The sequence below is a fragment of the Callospermophilus lateralis genome, chromosome 3 (assembly GCF_048772815.1).
Source record: "Callospermophilus lateralis isolate mCalLat2 chromosome 3, mCalLat2.hap1, whole genome shotgun sequence".
In the NCBI taxonomy this organism is placed as follows: domain Eukaryota; kingdom Metazoa; phylum Chordata; class Mammalia; order Rodentia; family Sciuridae; genus Callospermophilus; species Callospermophilus lateralis.
This window is the reverse complement of record NC_135307.1, coordinates 120405720-120421294: the sequence shown is the minus strand read 5'-3', so window position 1 is coordinate 120421294 and position 15575 is coordinate 120405720. Positions and strand designations below refer to the sequence as shown.

The 15575-nt window shown below is 42.3% G+C and overlaps 1 long non-coding RNA gene across 2 annotated transcripts; it reads left to right on the top strand.

The window, feature by feature from the left end:
- The first annotated feature begins 65 nt into the window (after window positions 1–65).
- Window positions 66–5538, top strand: LOC143395583 (uncharacterized). 2 transcript variants are annotated; one of them, XR_013090780.2, is made up of 3 exons: window positions 66–170; window positions 1091–1162; window positions 3746–5538. It is a non-coding gene; the product is annotated as an uncharacterized LOC143395583 (long non-coding RNA). The 2 variants fall into 2 exon arrangements; XR_013090779.2 differs by having other exon boundaries at window positions 66–257.
- The last annotated feature ends 10037 nt before the right edge of the window (window positions 5539–15575 follow it).

Genomic DNA, 15575 nt, shown 5'->3' with positions numbered 1-15575 from the left:
CAGCGACTCCGCCCCCGGCGGGGAGGCGACGGGCGCCGGACTCCGGTGCTGTCGTGCGCTCGGGGCCCGCCAGGCGGCGGCGTGGCCGCGAGAGGAATCCTGGTGCCGCCGTGCGCGCGTCTGCAGGGCCCACCCAGGACTTCCGGCCAGCAGGGTCAGGGTCGCTGCGGGTGAGGGCGCCGGGCCTGGGAAATCCCTTCCAGGGATGGAGTAGGGCGAGTGACACCATCTCGGTGTGGGGCAGGGGTCCCTGTACGGTGAGTGCGGGGACCTAGTTGGAGCCCGGCTCTGCCACCGTCTTGAATGGCGACCTTGGCCAAGCCCTTCTCCTGGGCCCGGTAGCTCGATGAAGTGGGGGTGGGGTGGGGTCAGTCGAGTTGACCTCCAAAACCCTCCGCGGCCCGATTCCCGCAAACCTTTGGCCGCAGCCTGGGCAGGGTATCTCAGGTCTTCTAGGCTCCTCAGGGAGGAACACAGAATTTGCTTGGCATTCTCTTATACTTCAGAGAATTCGAAGAACTTATTGTTTGCAGAGAAGTGTGACAAAGGCCAGTATGTTTTCTTGGGGGTTTAAGCAACTGCAAAGCTTGAACCTCAGAAGGTGTCAGGGGGTGGTGAAAAAAGCCGGCATGGTGGTGCACCTGTAATCCAAGCAGCTGGGGAGACTGAGGAAGGAGGATGCAAGTGCCAGGCTAGCCTCAGCAATTTAGCGAGACCCTAGGCAACTTACCCAGATCCTGTCTCAAAATAAAAAATGAAAAGAACTGGGGATGTGGCTCAGTGGTTAAGCATCCCTTGGTTCAATCCCTGGTACAAACAAAATAAAACAAAACAAACAAAAAACACCTCAATCTGGGTCTGAGAATTAATTTGGCAAAAGGACAATATTAACAGCAGAGAAGCATACCCATTTATTTAATTAAGTTTTACAAGACATGATAACCCTCATAAGTAAATGAAGATCCAAAGAAGTGGCAATACCTAAATACTTTTATACTAGGTTGATTAAACAGAATTATTGAAAAGTAAAATATATGGGAGGCTAAAGAGAGATAAATATTTTAATAACATCTGTACATATATCTTGTAGAGGTCCAGACCATATGTGTGCTATTTCTTACCTCAAGAACAGCTGACTAAAGGTATTAGCTTCAAATTACAGGTAAGAAAACAGGAAAAGAGAGGTTTAATAGTTTGCCCGTGGTCCTATAGCTGAGAAGTAATAGAACCTGGGCTGGTTCTAGGTGCTGGTTCAACCACTATTTTATACCTGCCAGTGGACTTTGGGGAGGAGATCAAGATCTCATGGTTTGAAAGATGTGCTTTGCAACAATAATTGTTGGTGAGGATGTGGGGGAAAAGGTACACTCATACATTGCTGGTGGAACTGCAAATTGGTGCAACCACTCTGAAAGCAGTATGGAGATGCCTTAGAAAACTTGGAATGGAACCACCATTTGACCCAGCTATTCTACTCCTTGGTCTACACCCAAAAGACTTAAAATCAGCATACTACAGTGACGTAGCCATATTATAGCAGTTCAATTCACAATAGCTAAACTATGGAACTAACCTAGATGCCCTTCAATAGATGAATGGATAAAGAAACCATGATATATATACACAATGGAATATTACTCAGCATTAAAAGAAAATAAATTATGGCATTTACAGATAAATGGAGTTGAAGAATATCATGCTAAGCAAAATAAGCCAGTCCCAAAAATGCAAAGGCCAAATTTTTCTCTGAAATGTGACTACTGATCCATAATGGGGGGCAGGGGGAAGAATGGAGGAACTTTAGATTGGGCAGAAGGGATTGAGGGGAGGGGAGGGGGTATGGTGGTGGGAAGGGTGGTGGAATGAGACCTACATTATTACCCTATGTAATTGCACAAATGGTGTGACTGCATCATGTACAACCAGAGAAATGAAAAATTGTGCTCCATTTGTGAACAATGAATTTAAATGCATTCTGCTGTCATGTATAAATAATTAGAACAAATTTAAAAAAAAAAAGATGTGTTTTGTTTCTTAGGTTGGTGGTTCTGAAACCACTTGGAAGGTGATGCCTCTGGGAGTTTTTGGTTTAATAGACCTGGGGTGACTAAAAATGTGGGTATTCAACAAGTTCCATGGTGATGCTGTGGCTACTGATCCTTAAACCACATTTTGATCTTTAAACCTTCAGTTTAGGCTGAAGGTTCTGGGTTGCCATGGAAACGAGTCTGAGTTTGGCAGGTGATCCTTGGTATTTTTACTTTCCTTTAATACTAGAGGTTGATGGTTAGGGCTTTCCAACATTATTTTGCCAGCCTCCAGTGAGAACAGCAGCTATTAGCTAAACAGGCCACCCTGTTGAAATCTCAAGTGTCCCTCAGAGGCACAATCAATTGCTATTGGATGGGCAGGAAGCAATTAAGCATCCCAGGGGATTGTTGATCAGCCTTCAAAGGCAGCCTCATCAGCTTTCATTCATTGTAGACACATCCAATAGGGGCCTCAGCTGCAGGAAAGAAGGTAGGATGTGTGCCCAGAAATTCAGAGAATGTGGAAATGTAGAGCCAAGATACCTTTAAAAGACTCCACCTGCACTCCCCCTTTCTCCCCTGTTACGAGTTGGGGAAACTGAAGCCCTATCGTAACATGATAACTGTTACAAAAGTTTTCTCCTTCTTTCCATCTTGGAGTCCACATACTCATGAGCAGGCTAGAATTCTGTGTGTTCAGATCCTGTTCTGGGACATTCTTGAATAATTGCTAACATGATGATCATTTACATACCAGATATTCCAGGTAGAAAAGCCAGAACCTCTACAAAGAGGAAAAGTGTTTTCAGTCCTGGGAGCCTCTCCTCTCATGGGAGACAGTCAATGCAACCAACCTGAATAGAAAATTCCCTTTTAAAAATCCCTTTTAATTGCTGTTTTCTTTGGTCTAATTGAAGCCCACTCTTCTGAGCTATTATAATGCTGTGAGGAAGGCAGGGTATACAAGTCCCATGTTACAGATGAGAAACACAAAATGATTTGCCTGATACCACCCAGCTAGGAAGTGGCAACGCAAAGCTCTAACCTCATTCTCTGAATCCAGTCCTGTGCATTAGCAGCTCTTGATGTTGGGTGTGGTCCCTGAGAAAGGCTGAGTGTTTGCAAGGAGAGTGGACAGAAGGAGAAGAAACACTGATTACCTATCTGGTGTCCAGGATTGTGTTAGATATTTTATATTTACCGAATATGATTATTCTATAAACATCTCATAGGTCAGTAGAGTTTGACATTATCATCCTATTTTATAGATGGAGAAACAGTCACAGAAAAAGGAACTTGTCCAAGGTCCACACTGCTGGTAATGGGTGGGTTTAAATCTGAGCCCTGACTCTCCCTTTGATCATACTGTCTAGGGCAAGGGAACATGTAGGTACCCTATTTACAGGAGGCAGACAACTGGTTGACTGCAGTGTTATAAATGGTATCACTCAGGAAGACAGTGACAAGGGGCAAGTGGGGATGTCACTGAGGTGCCTGGCACTTTGCAAACACTCCATAAGATGTTAGCTTTTTTTCATTTCTGACTCACACAATGAAGTCTGTTTTTAAATTTGGAATGGAAACAGATAAATGCTACCAAGTACTCCAAGGAGTACTTGAAAAGAGGGAAAGTGTTTGACTAAATATAATATAATAAAATATATATCTAATAAAAATTAAATTTAAAAATTAATCTCTTTTTTTTCTTTCCACAGTTCTTCCACCTCAACCACATGCTATTCTTTGTGATGAAATACTGTTGATCTGCAAGTTGTTCTTCTAAGACTTGAAATACATAGAAGTGGATTGTAATGGTAGAGATGGAATGCAGTAGGCCCAAGGTCTGAATAGGAACATCTCCTAAGCAAATTAACAAACCTGCCTTCCACCTGCCTAGTTGTCTCAGCGACCACTTACCAGTCCTTCACTCAAATCCTTTGCTAGCCTACCTTTACTTTTTAAATTTTTTTTTTTTAGTTTTAGATTGACACAATGCCTTTATTTTATTTGTTTATTTTTATGTGGTGTTGAAGATCGAACCCAATGCCTCGTGCATGCTAGGCAAGCGCTCTGCCACTGAGCTACAGCCCCAGCCCCCTACCTCTACATTTTTATCAGCTTCAAGGTTCCTGCTGGTTATATCCTGCCTGCTATCGTGACTCATCTAATTCTTCTCTATCTTAGGAATAATTTATGAGTATGTTCTTTTTTGTTTTGTATTGTGTGCATTATAATTATACACAATAGTGGGATTCATTGTGACATATTTGTACATGCATATAACATAATTGGGTCAATTTCATTCCTCAGTACCTCATGCTTTTCTCCCCTCCTCCCTATCTGACCCCCTTCCTTTACCAGTCTCTATTCTATTTTCATGAAATTTCCTTACATAGTAATTTCTTAATATTTTGTGGATAAATGAATACCCAGACTGGGACTGGCTCTTTTGTGGGGAGAGGAAGGTTTATTTCTTCTCAACCACTAAGCTACAGGAGGGCTGGGACCACATCTTGGCCCCAGGGTCTAGGACAGTTTTTGGGTTTTGCTCATTTGTTTATTTTGTTTTTTGCTGGGTTTTGTTTGTGGTTGGTTTTGGTGTGTGTATATGTATGTGTTACTTGGGATCAAACCCTCCCCTCAAACATGCTAGGCAAGTGTTCTATCACTGAGCTACAATGAATATATCTTCCTGGACCTCGTGTAACTCAATTACATCCCCAAATGGTGTAACTTGGAAAAGATTTTCCAGCTAAGAGATTGAATGACCAGCCGTTTGGTACAGAGCAAACAAAACAAAACACCTCCCTTCCTGAATGACACCTAGGCTTGTTCTGGTCTCCCCTAGGAGACCCTGAATGTGAGAAGTTCTCAAGTAGCCTAGAATGGGACCTCAACCTGATGGTGGCTGTCCTGTTGTTGGGGGAAGGGGGCCAATCTCCCCCCAAACCTCCTATAATCTGCCCTACCCACCTCTTTCTGGTGCCTTAAAAATCCTTGGAGGCATCCTTGATTCCCCTTTACTTACCCCACATACTCAGTCTGTCCGGGCAGCCTGGATGCACTCCATCAGTATCACTGTCATCCAAGCCACCTTACCAGTATCCTGGATTATTACGGTAGTATCTTTCATGAAATAACCTAAGCCATTTCATGCACAATGGGGTTTCCTTGCTGCATATCTCAGTAACCTACAGTAAAAGTGATAGATAAGGACAATAGCTTCTTTCCTCAGACTTTGCAAAGAGTGGGCCTGACGTACTTCAAGCAAATCTCAGACTGAATTCTGTACCCTTCACCATCACTATTACCAAGCAGGCTCCCAACAATCAGATAACCTATTCTCTGAACTCAAGGAAGGCCTGGCTCCATGTCCTTTTGGGTGACCAATGGAAAAATAATTCAAGTCATGAATCCCAAAAAACTAAAGGCCGAATATTTTCTTTGATTAGTGGATGCTGATCTATGATGGGGGCTGGGGCATGGGAAGAATGGAGGAACTTTGGATTGGGCAAAGAGTAGGGTGGGGAGGGGTTAACAGGGTAGGAAAGATGGCGAAACGAGATGGGCGTCATTACCCTAGGTACATGCATGTTGCATAAATGGTGTGTCTCTATACCATATACAACCAGAGAATTGATATTTGTGTTCCATTTGTGTATGATTAATTGGAATGCATTCTGCTGTCATGTACAACTAAGTAGAACAAATAAAAAAAATGTTAAACTCTAGTAGCCACATTTTAAGATGGAAAAAACAGGTGGAATTGATTACACTGGTATTTTTATGAAGCAGATATATCTGAAACATTGTCATCTCAACAGTATGGTCTTGGAATTCAGTGCACATTTTGTGTTAAGCACACATCTCAATTTAAACTAGCTTTATTTCAAGTGCTCATAGCCATTTGTGGCTAGTGACATCAGTTTTGAACAGCACAGGCCCTAGACATTCATTTGATGACTATATGAATTGACTCCCTCTCAGACAATTCCAATGGTCACTGCCCTGGGGATACTTTATTTTTTCTTTTCTTTTTCTTCTTTTGGCACCAGGGATTGAACCCAGGGATACTTTACCACTGAGCCCCAGTCCGAGCCCATTTTATTTTTTATTTTGAGACAGGGTCTTGCTAAGTTGCTGAGGGTCTCACTAAATTGCTGACTCTGGTCTCAGACTTTTGATCCTCTTACCTCAATGTCCCAAATCTCTGGAATTACAGGCACATGTCACTGCACCAAGCTGATCCCCACACTTTTTAAGAATAGGTTACATCGGGCTGGGGATGTGGCTCAAGCGGTAGCGTGCTCGCCTGGCATGCGTGCGGCCCGGGTTCGATCCTCAGCACCACATACAAACAAAGATGTTGTGTCCGCCGAAAACTAAAATAAAATAAATATTTAAAAATTCTCTCACTCTCTCTTTAAAAAAAAAAAAAAGGAAAAAGAAACTATAAAAAAAAAAAAGAATAGGTTACATCCATTATTACTGGGAGTAGCTCTTAATCACCCAAAGACTCATAGAATCCCAGTGAGCTGGCTAGAGAGGGGCATTGGGTCACACTAAAAGAATAAAAGAATCTATCTAGGAGTCTCCCACTTTTCCCAAACTTACCAGGGAGGACCATACTTATGCTTCCAAGGCATTCCATCCTAATATGTGCTATCTATGCAGCACCTTCAGATACCATGGGCTTTTCAAAGCCAGCCCCTAAATGATCAAATACTCATTTCTGCGTTTGGAGGATTGTTTACAAGTCTGCGTAGCAAGGATTCCGATTTAATTAATTTTTCTTTATCTTTCAGGAGAATGAAATATTCCATAGGTCTTTTGTCATTATACTACCTTCTGCTCACTCAGCATTTTAAAACATAAACTATGCTGGGTGTGGTGACCTGTAATCCCAGTAGCTCAGGAGGCTGAGGCAGGAGGATCACACATTCAAAGCCAGCCTCAGCAACTTAACTGAAGCCCTAAGCAACTTAGTAAGACCCTGTCGCAAAAAAAAAAAAAAAAAAAAAAAAAAAAAAAGGGCTGGGGCTGTGGGTCAGTGGTAAAGTGCCTCTGGGTTCAACCTCTGGTATCAAAAAGAAAAAGATTAGTTATAAGGTGTTACTTACATTAATCAGAGTCCTCAGAACCCTCTCTGGAGTATCGATAACTTCGTTTATAAGTGAGGAAATGGAAATTCAAGTTTATATATCTAGAGAACGTCAGAGTGAGAACAGGGACACAGGTTTACTTGGGGATCTTTCACTGTGACTCTGGCAGCTTCACAGAGAACAAACAACGTCCCTTTGAAAGCAGCAAGGAGTTCTTCTGTCCCAGTTACTGTGGAAATAAACTTTCAAGTGTTCGCTTCATTATCATTGAAGCCTGAGGACCAGCTATTCTAGGAAGAGTGTTAGGCTGGGAGTCTTTATCTGCTTGGAGGGAAGCTTTATCTCTATCTATATGTCGTCCTCTGCACTTGACCTATGGACTTGGGCAGACAGTGCAAAGCCAGGTCCTGGGGTGTAAGCAAATGGGAGACAGGTCAGGTCAGGTGAATGCAAACCACTACCCAGGATTACATTTCCAGGTCTTATTTTGGGCAGCTCTTGGGATATTATCCCAAAACAGGCCTCAGGGAGCAAATCTTTTGGTCAGAGTTCATTGAGTAAAATAATACACTCACAAGTAAAATACATGGCTTGTCATATGGCGGCCTGTTAGCTCCTCAGGGTAGAGTCCAAGCTGCTTTCCATGACAGATGTGTGAGGGCCTAGACTCGATCTGTTTCCCCCACCTCTTACCACCTGGCCCTTTGCTGTCGGCCCTTTAGTTCCCAGATACAATCATTCACCTCTGCGCTTTTGCTCATGCTGTCCTTTCTGCTCTACTCCCTTCTTTCTGCTTAGAAAATGGGAAAATGGGCCTCTCTTAAGTTTTTTTTTTTTTTTTTTTTTAAATCAGGGACTGAATTCAAGGGCCTTAACCACTGAGCCACATCCCCAGCCCTTTTTTGTATTTTATTTAGAGACAAGGTCTCGCTAAGTTGCTTAGGACCTTGCTAAATTACTGAGACTGACTTTCAACTTGAGATCCTCTTGCTTCAGGTTCCTAGGCTGCTGGGATTATAGGCATGCAACACGCGACCTGGCCTCTCTTAAGTTTTGTTTGCTTGTAACAATCTGTCTGCTTTAAGACCCATGATACTCTGTTTCTTCTCCCCTAGTTCCTAGGAATTTCAGGCTTGGGGTACCCACAGATCCTGGAGTTCACAAGTCAGCTGTCTAAATATCTGTCCTCTGGACCATGTTCTTATGGAAGGGGTACTGCTGCACAAGGAGTGTTTTGAACTCTGTGAGGTATTTTGTGGGTGCAATGATAGGAAGGTGGAATGAACCTCATTCCATTCAATGAATGTGGTCTGAGAATGCTGGGTGTCCCACAAAACTGGGACAGTCCTGCATAGTAGCAATGCCTGTGTCCGGCAGGACTTTGAAAAGTCCAACCAGATAACTCATGTAAGTAACAAACTTATTTATAATAAACGCATTTGCAACCAAACTGTTTTACAAATAAACTCAGTAGTTTTTGGCATGGCTTTACCATATGCCGATTTTTCCCAGGAATGCAACTACTGTGTTAATCAAGGGAAAACTAAACTTTACTTCCTCCCAAACTTTAACTAGAGTTGACATCAGTTTGGAAAACTGTATTTTTTTTTTAAGAGTGAGAGAGAGAGAGAGAGAATTTTAATATTTATTTCCTAGTATTTGGCGGACACAACATCTTTGTCTGTATGTGGTGCTGAGGATCCAACCTGGGCGGCACGCATGCCAGGTGAGCACGCTACCACTTGAGCCACATCCCCAGCCCCGGAAAACTGTATTATTGATGAACACATGACTTCATTGCTATAACCAAAATTCCTGACAAGAACAATCTAGAGGAAGTAAGATTTATTTTGGCTCATGGTTTTAGAGGTTTGAATCCATGGTCAGCTTTCTCCATATCTTTGGGTCTGAGTTAAGAAAGAATATCATGGCAGAAGGGAGAAGTGTGTGGTGAAACAAAGCTGTCAGCTCATGGTAGCTGGGAAGCAGAGAAACAGAAACAGAGAGGAGGAGGGGGCAAGAGGATTCTAGGAGGAAGGAAGGCTGGGGAAGGAGAAGGAGAGACAGGAAGTAGGAAAGGGAGGAGGAAGGGCCTTCCAGGACAAACCTCCAGGGACCTACTTCCGCTAACTAGATCCCACCTCCCAGAATTCCATTCAACTATCAATGGACTAACTCATCAATTGGATTAACCTATCAGGGTGGAATTATTTAGCTGTAATCCCAGCGATGTGGGAGGCTGATGCAGGAGGATTGCAAATTGCCAGCCTAGGCAATTTAGAGAGACTCTGTCTCAAAATAATAAAATATAAAAATGGGCAGGGGATGTAGCTCAGTAGTAGAGGCCCCTGGATTCAATCCTTGGTATGGAAAAAAAAAATTTGTCCCCACTGATGAGCTCAGAGCCCTCATGATCAATCATTCAAAAGCCCCATCTCTGAACCCTACTGCACTGGGGACTATGGTTTCAACACAAGACTTTGCAAGACATTCCAGATCCAAATCATCACAGTGACTCATGATTTAGAAAGAAGAAATTAACCTTGAAACTGCTGGCAAATCATTTTGAGAACTTTAGCTGTATTCATCTGCATTTGTGGATGTCAATGTGATTTGGTATAAAAGTCTACTTTTTTAGTTCTTATTTTTAAAAGAAAATATTACCTGAATCATCTCTCTTAAACTCAAATTTCTTTTTTCAAGTAAGTGCAAGCATATAAGTGCTTTGGCATGTCTTCCAATGAATTGGCATGAGCATTTACATATTGAAAGACAAATTATTTGTTTTAGTCAGCTTTTACATCATTGTGACCAAAATACCTGATAAGAACAACTTAGAGGAGTAAAAGTTTATGTTGGCTCATGGTATCAGAGGTCTCAGTCAATAGACGGCTGACTCCATTACTCTGGGCCCAAGGGAGGCAGTACTTCATCGGGAAAGGGCATGGCAGAGAGAAGCTGTACCCTCAGGATAGCCAGGAAACAGAGAAAGGGAGGGAAGAAAGAGGCCACAGCAAAGATTCACCCTTCCAGGGCACTCCCCCAGTGACCAACCTCCTCTAGCCATGCCCTAGTCAGTTCATTCAAATTAGGATTGACAGATTAGGTTACATCTTTAATCATTTTACCTCTGAATATTCCTACCTTTGCAGGAGTTTGGGCTTGGGAGGCTGAGACAGGAAAATCACTAGTTCAAAGCCAGCCTCAGCAAAAGTGAAGCGCTAAGCAGCTCAGTGAGACCCTGTCTCTAAATAAAATACAAAATAGGGCTGGGGATGTGGCTCAGGGGTCAAGTAACTTGAGTTCAATCCCCTGCACCAATAAACAAACAAACAAATATGAATGATGAAGTTCATAGTGATACCTGGAGTTATGTTTGGGCCACAAACCAGGTAGGTGATGGGGTCCTTTGCTGAGATGGGAAACACAGAGAGATCAGGTTTGGAGGAAAGTGAAGAGTTGTTTTCAGGGTGAAAGTTTGGAGAGCTCTGGAACTTCCAGGTGGAAGTGCTAAGGAACAGTTGCTCTGCAGGCCTTGATTGTTCTCTAAATGACACTGAAGAATTTGAAGTGCAAAGTCATAGTATCAATCTACCTCTTTGATGGGTAAACATTGATGACTTCCTTAGAGCATGAACCAACCTGGGGAAGGAACTCAAAGTAAAGGTTTGTGTCTCTTCTGGTGGTGATATCAGATCTTCAGAGGGCTGGGGCTCCTACAAGGTAGGGGATGAACTCCTTCATCTTTACACCACACAGTTTCCAGCTCCCGTCTGATACAGTAGGTGCTCTGCAGTGATTACTTGAGGAAACACACAGCAAACCCTGTTTGTGGAAACACCAAGATTCAGGGCAACTGTTCTTTGACCTGTAGTCACTGCAGTAGAACAACTGGGATCAAGTTTCCCCAGAGCCCAGCTCAGCCAAGCAATAACAGGAAATTGTGATAAAGGGAAAAACTGGATGATATGAACTTATCTCGGGCATCTCTTCACTCCTCAAGGCATAGGTACAATTCCAGGCTTTAATGCCACATAGGGCATAGAAGGTGGCTGTGCCTCAGGCAATATATGCCCAGCCATGAGGTCAAGGTGCAAAGATTCTTTGAACACAAGATTTTTATTGTATAAATAAAATCTGAGGAATACCAGAGGAGATCAAAAGGAAATCATATGCTCTTTACAGCATTATTCATAATAGCCAAAATTTGGAAATAGGGGTAAGAGTGTAGCTCAGTAGAAGAATGCTTACCTAGCATGTATGAGGCCCTGGATTTGATTCCCAGCACTGCAAAAAATGAAAACTAACTTGAAAACAGGGCTGGGGTTGTGGCTCAGAGGAAGAGCACTCATCTAGCATGCTTGAATCATGGGGTTCAATCCTCAGCACCACATAAAAATAAAATAAAGATATTGTGTCCACCTACAACTAAAAAATAAATGTTTAAAAAAAAACACTTGGAAACAACTCAAATGTCATCAACTGATGGATAAATAAAATGTGGTACATCCATACAATGGGACGTAACTTGGCAATTACAAGGAATGAAGTATTGATACATGCTGTGCCACAGATAAATCTTGAAAACATACAAAGTAAAGGAAACCAGCCGTAAAAGACTACACATTGGGGCTGGGGTTGTGGCTCAGTGGTAGAGTGAGGTCTAGCACATGTGAGGCCCTGGATTCGATCCTCAGCACCACATATAAATAAATAAAATAAAGATATTGTGTCCAACTACAACTAAAAAACAAACATTTAAAAGACTGTAAGATAATACAAAACCAGACATTATTAAAAAAAAAAAAAAGAAAAGAAAAGAGACTACACCTTGTATGATTCCTCTTATATGAAATGCCCAGAGTAGGCAAACACATAGAAAGCAGCTTCATGGTTGCTAGGTACTGGGCAGGAAGCTGAGGGAGCAAGCCTTACAGAAGAGCTTTCGAGGCTTGAGAATAGCAAGTACAAAGGATCTGAGGTGGGAGCATGGACTGATCCATGCACAGCAAGGCTAGCACATGTGCAAACCTGTAATTCCAGCTACTGGGGAGGCTGAGGCAGTTGAATCAAAAATTTGAGGCCAGTTCCAGCAGTAAGACCCTGCCTCAAAATAAAAAGTAAAAAGGACTGGAAATGTAGCTCAGTAGTAGAAAACCACTAGGTTCAATCTCCAGTACAAAAAAAAAACACAAAAACCCAAAAACAAAATAGCAAGGAGGCAGGTATACTTCAAAGGAGACAGTGATGGGAGGCAAAATCAGAGAATGGGTAGCAGGACCAAATCATTTAGGGCTGTATGGATCACTGTCAGGACATTGTTTTTTTGTTGTTGTTTTTGGTCCTAGAGATAAAGCCCAGGGCTACTTAACTACTGAGCCACATCCCCAGCCCTTTTTTAACTTTTAATTTTGAGACAGGGTTTCACTAAGTTGCTTAGAGCAACTTGCTAGTTGCTGAGGCTGGCTTTGAACTTGTGATCCTTCCTGCCTCAGCCTCCCAAGCTGCTGGGATTACAAGTGTGCACCACCAGACCCAGCAGGACATTGGCTTTTACTTGGAGAGAGATGAAATACTATTGGCAGTTTTGAGCAGAAGAGGGTATCTCAGGTTGTGTGTGTGTGTACGTGTGTGTGTGTGTGTGTGTGTGGAGGTGTGTGTGTGTGTTACTGGGGAATGAACCCAGGGCTTATACATGCTAGGAAAGCATTCTGCCTTTGAGCTATATTCCCAGCTCTTCTATCTTACATCTTAACAGGATCCTACTGGCAGAGGATGGACTGACTATAAGTGGGCAAGTTTCAAAGAACAGGAACCGTTTAGAATCTACTGCATTAATTCAAGCAAGAAATGACTCTGACTTGGGTCAAGGTGACAGTGGTAGCTATAGAGGTAGGGAGAAATGCCCAATCTGGCTCCATTTTGAAAGCAGAGCTGACATCCAAGCATAGTGGTACACAACTATAATTCCACTGACGCAGGAGGCTGAGGCAGGTGGATTGCAAGTTTGAGGCCAGCCTGAGCAATTTAATGAGAGCTGTGTCAAAATACAGAATAGAATAGGCTGGGGATGTAGTATGATGACAGATTGCCTTTAATCCCAGTGGCTTGGGAGGCTGAGGCAGGAGGATCTCAAGTTCAAAACTAGCCTCAGCAGAAAGTTAGGTGCTAAGCAACTCAGTGAGACCCTGAGAAATAAAAGAAAAAGAAAATAGAGCTGACCTTCAAGCTGTTGACCTGAGCATTCTGTTGGAGATTGAAGTTGGATTTTATTGAATGGAGGAAGACTGTGGGAAGAGTCCTGCTCACAAGTAGAAAGAAGGTATAACAGAGCATAGATAAATTTAAAATCTCTTTTTCTAAACATTAAACCATAATCATTTACTGAGAAGCCAAGGAGTCTTCATAATAATCACTTTTGAGGGCTGTGTGTTCCATTCAATTCATTTGACCTAAATTATACAACTATTTCCTTTGTTAATCATTAAGACTTTTATTTAATTTTCAAAATTACAGATAATACTCTAATGAATATCTTGTGCTGATTTTTTTTTTCTTTCTGGGTTTTTTTCCCCAAGAGATTAATTCTCAGAAATGGATTTACTAGGTAAAAGAGTAAGAGTACTTATTGGCTCTTGAGACACATTGCTGAACTGTTTTCCAAAAAGATTGTGGCAGATTTTAAGGTCATCCAAAAACTTAGAGTGTAGTAATGTCACCACAAATTTTAATTTGCCCCAGTAAAGGGGTTAAAAGATTCCTATTTTTAAAAATTTCATACACATTTGATTACAGTTAAGATTGAACACATTTTAAGTTACTTTGTATGTCTCTGGCTGTGAATTGATTGTTCAGGTCCTTTGCCCACTTATTTACTTAGGTCCTAATATCTCCCTTACTTATTTTTGAATTTTTTCCTAAAATGAAGATAAGGATGTACCCTTTGTCAATATTTTTAGTAAAAATATTTAAAACAAACAAGTTCTGTTGAAATGATTTTGATGCCTTTTGTGAAAATGAAAAAAGAAACATTATATAATTTTATTCTATTTTGATGGTTTTTTAATTTAAAAAATTGCCATCTTGATTGAAAAAAAAATTTTTATCTGATGGCACACCTAGAATGAGTAGTAGTAGTTACAGACCAGATAAGGGCCTACCTTCTAGATCCTTCTCCTGAGTGGCCAAGTTTTCCCATAATCTGGTACAAACTTATCTTACTGATGATGTCTTGGGGCACTACACAGTGAAGGATTGGGGGCAGAGGGCTCGTTCAGAGAAGAGTGGACTGCATCTTGGAGGAACTGGAGAATGTGTATGAGGAAGACTGATTGACTTCTGGAGCCTAGGGCCGGCACCGAAAACAGATCCCAGTTCTAACCTCCAGCTGCCCTCAGGCAGAGCACTTGGTTGTGGGAATTAGTCCCTTTCAGTATTGAGAAACTGAAGTTCTCAGGGTTCTACACTTTTCTGCCTGTAAGGCTTTGTGGCACCAGTCTCTTCTATATCCCCTTTCTCTCTCCCTTTTTATGAGACAGGATCTCACAAATTGCCTACGTGGCCTAGAACTTGCAATCCTCCTGCCTCAGCCTCCTGAGGAGCTGGGATTACAAGTATGTACCACCACAGCTGACTGACATTTACCTCTTTAAGGACTGAGCCAGATGCTATCAGCTGAGGAATCTTAAATCCTCCCTCCCCTGTCACCTGTCACCATCTGAGACTTCTAAATTTCTCCCTCACTAGACTTGGAGGGCAGGGTTGGATCTTAGTTATTTCTTTGAACCCTCAGAGTACACCATAAGGACTCAGCTTGGAAACCTTTGTTGAGCTGAAAGGTCCCTGGAGGAAGTTTCAAAATCAAGAGTATTGCTCCAGTACTTGGGAGGTTTCCTAATGTGAATGCCATCATGCATCATAATTTACTATCTGTGCCTCAGTTTCACCATATGGTTGTTGTGAAGATTAAATGGAGATTGGATAAAGCTATTCAATGTTTGTTTTATAATCACCGAGCAGTAAGCACTTGGTGTACTAGTCTCTGTTCCAGAAACAAAGATATAAGAGATGCTCTCTGGGCTTGATGGTACACAGCAGGAAATAATTCAGTAGGGTTCTCAGGACAAATAGGAGCTGAGTATAGGAGCTCTGAGTAGGAGAGAAGACACATGGATGGCTCTTGGGGGCTTCCCAAAGGAACAAACAGCTGAGCTGAGCCTTGACAAGTGGCTGGAATTTCAGCAGGTGGGAATGGGGCAGAAGGGCACATAGGCAGAGGGAATGGCATCAGTGAAACACGGGCAGCATTTGGGGGCTGGGGGCTGGCCAGCAGTCCTACTTGGCTGGTGTTACAGAGCTTTGGGGCTGGAAGGAGTAGTGGAAAATAGGATGAAAAAAGACAGCAGTGGCAGAAGAAAGCAAGAGTGAGTCAGGAGATTTTTAA